The sequence below is a fragment of the Zingiber officinale genome, chromosome 11B (assembly GCF_018446385.1).
Source record: "Zingiber officinale cultivar Zhangliang chromosome 11B, Zo_v1.1, whole genome shotgun sequence".
Classification (NCBI taxonomy): Eukaryota; Viridiplantae; Streptophyta; class Magnoliopsida; order Zingiberales; family Zingiberaceae; genus Zingiber; species Zingiber officinale.
The window spans coordinates 25,469,245-25,472,836 of NC_056007.1; the positions used below are offsets into that span (position 1 = coordinate 25,469,245).

General features: G+C 33.3%; 1 long non-coding RNA gene across 1 annotated transcript; it reads left to right on the forward strand.

Annotated features, from left to right (window-relative positions):
• The first annotated feature begins 2,161 nt into the window (after positions 1–2,161).
• Positions 2,162–3,235, forward strand: LOC122034519. Its single transcript, XR_006126718.1, has 2 exons — positions 2,162–2,689; positions 2,762–3,235. It is a non-coding gene; the product is annotated as an uncharacterized LOC122034519 (long non-coding RNA).
• The last annotated feature ends 357 nt before the right edge of the window (positions 3,236–3,592 follow it).

Below are 3,592 nucleotides of genomic sequence, written 5' to 3' on the forward strand. Positions count from 1 at the left end.
CAGAAAGTTTATTTTTAAAATATTAATCACCTTCAAAAAATTATCAATCTCAATAAATTAGGTAAAATTAATATTTGAGGGTATCTATATGATCAAGAGATTTATAGAAATTCTTACGAATTGATTTCATCTCATTCTGAGTAGGCACCTCAACTGGCTTTGGAAAGTTTACTTTAAAAAAAAAAAATAATTAATTCTACGACGAATTTATAATTCGTCATAGATTCTACGACAAATTTAGAACTCATCACAGATTCTACGACAAATTTAGAATTCATTGTAGATTCTGAGACAAATTTCTAAATTTGTCGCAAATCTACGCCAAATTCTAACTTCATCTCAAATTTGCCAAATATTTTTATATATAATTTTAAACTTTCCAAAGTTGGTTGAGACACTTAAAGAGCTTAGAATGACATGAAACTAATTCCTATAAGTTTCTATAAATCCCCTGATTTTATAAATCTCCTCAAATACTAATTTTACCAAATTAGTTATTTTTTTACCATAAAGGTGTTCAAAAATATTAATTGCCTTAAAAAATTCACCGATCTCAATATATTGTATAAAATTAATATTTGAGTGCATTTATATGATAAAAAAATTTCTAAGAATCCATAGAAACTAGTTTCCAAGCTCTTTAGGTACCTCAAACCACTTTGGAAAGTTTATTTTTTAAAAAAAATTAATATTCTGCAATGAATTTAGAATTCATCACAGAATACAAATTTCTAAATTTGTCACAAATCTACAACAAATTTAGAAATTCATCATAGATTTACAAAATATTCATATATATAATTTTAAACTTTCCGAAGCTGATTGAGATACTTAGAGAGTTCAGAATGACATGAAATAAGTTTCTATAGGTTCCTATAAATCCCTTTATTTTATAAATCTCCTCAAATACTAATTTTATAATGATTTTTTTGATGTGAAGGTGTTAGAAAAATATTAAAACCCTTAAAAAAATCATCGATCTCAATATATTAGGTAAAATTAATATTAGAGTATATTTATATGATTAGGAAATTTATATTAACCCAAAGGAACTGATTTAATCTCATTTTGAGCTCTCTAGGTACCTCAACGGTTTTGGAAAGTTTAATTTTTAAACAAATTAACATTCTACGATGAATTTCAAATTTCATCATAGATTCTGTGATGAATTTCTAATTTCATCGCAAATATGTAACGAATTTAGAAATTCATAGTAGCTTTGTCAAATATTTTTATATAAAATTTTAAACTTTCCAAAGCCGGTTGAGGTACTTAGAGAACTCGGAATAACATGAAACTAGTTTCTATAGGTTCATATAAATCTCCTCAAACACTAATTTTACCTAACTGGTAATTTTTTTGATGTGAAGGTGTTCAAAAAATGTTAATTGCCTTCAAAAAATTACTGATCTCAATATATTGGGTAAAATTAATATTTAAGTACATTTATATGATCACATCATTTATAAGAACCCATAAGAACAAATTTTATCTTATTCCGAGCTCTTTATATACCCTAACCTGCTTTAGATATTTCAAAATAAGTGTAACCTGTTAAAATCATAACTTCTTATAAAAATTTTACTAAGTCTTAAATCCACTTAATTGATTTAGCAATGGAAGAAAAAATATATTTGGTGAAATTATTTTTTAAGGGCATTAATATAATCAAAGGATTTATAGGAATCATAAAAACTTGTTTCATGTTATTCCAAGCTCTCTAGTTACCTCAACCTGCTTGATTTTTTTTTTTAAAAAAAAATAGCATTCTACCACGAATTTATAATTCATCGTAGATTCTGTGATAAATTTTCAAATTCATTACAAATATGTGACAAATTTAGAAATTGGTGGTAGATTTACCTAATATTTTATATATAAATTTAAACTGTAAAATATTACAATAAAATAATATTTAAATAATAAGGTTTAATAGACAAATAACCTTAATGAAATTTTTAGAAATTTTTAAGAATTTTCTGAGAATTTTTTGAAGCTCGTATGACGAGTTTAAGGGAATGAATTTATAGCCTTGGGAAAAGCCTATTTGGAATACCCAAAAATGGGAGTTGATTGAAGAATAAACTTAGGTTTTGATTTTTCTAAACCTAAGTTCAAATTTTATAAATACCTAATCTTTTCCTTTCCCTCATCCTCTCCCTTCCCCTCCTGATTCTCTTCCTCGTGCCGATCCCCCTTCTCTACTGCCTTTGCCCATGCACCGCCAACCTTGACGCCGCCTCCTCTCTTGCGATGCCGACTCGCCCTTCTTCTCCATCGCGACACCCACTACTGCTGACACCACGCCCTCCCTCGATCATCCTCCTCGCATCGTCGCCGACCACCATGGCCTGACGTCGGACACCGACCGCTGAACACTGCCTCATCTCCTGGTCCGATTCATCACTGTTGATTTCCCCTTTTCCCTTCTCGCGATCTAGATCCTCCGTCGGCCTTCCGCGATTTCACTGGGCCACCCCGATCCATCGGTTTCCCCTTTCTTCCTCGGCCATCTCCACACGGACGCACCCCGACGCCACCGCCGGCCAAGCTTCTTCCTTCCTTTCTCGGAGTCATCTTCGGCCGAGAGAGAGATCGGAGCTCTAGTTTTTGCCGGAGTTGTGTCTCGAGGTCCAGCACTAGATTTCAGTTGTAGTCGGCATCCGAGAGGGCTATCTCTTCTCCAGAGGTCAATGTCAAGTTCTCATCTTCTATCCCTTCTTCACCAATTTCTACAGCAGCTTGACCTAGTTTTTGTTAGGGAGGGAACTGCCGATTTTGAGTTTGGTGGCCTCGTTGTAGCGTCAGCTACAAATTTCTGGCAGCAAGTGCATCCGGCTGGAATTCCCAGCAACTGCTCTTTCCAGTCGTCAGTCAACAGGGAAGGCATTGGAGTAGGGTAAGTTGTTGAGAATCTGATTCTTATTTTAGCTCAATTCGTATTGAGGTTGGTATGGTTACGGATAGCTAATTATGTGGGTTCAGAACGATTGAGGTTATATGTTGGATTCAATCTAGGCTTTGGATTGGATTCGATTTATTTAGTTAACCTAGATCAATGAATAAATTAAGGTTGATTGTTAATTAGGGTTTCCTAATTAAATTAGGAATTTGATTTAGTTATTTGGTACGTGTTAGAGAAGCTATATTGTACGTTTGATTTACAAGACTTTGATTCGAGACGAGAGTCTCGACGTGGGATCTATCTGATACGATCTTCATTTTGAGACGGGTACCTTTGACTTATCTCTTTTGATATTATCTTGTTGATATGCGTAGTAGGTTATGTCTAGTAGTAATGATGATGTTTATATATGCCTTGGTATGTCACTACTTGATACTCGTAGTATGCCCTTATTGTTGTCTGTTATGCATTATTGCTTATGTTCTCTTGATTCTTGTATTGTGTACTTATGTAGTGACATACAATGCATTACCGGATATAGGTCTAGCTACTAGATATACTTGGCATGTGTACCTAGTGTTATTACTTGACATGTGTACCTAGGTTTATTACTTGGTATGTGTACCTAGGTTTAGTATCTGGCATGTGTACCAAGATCATTGTTATGGACTCGATTTTCCTTTTGGT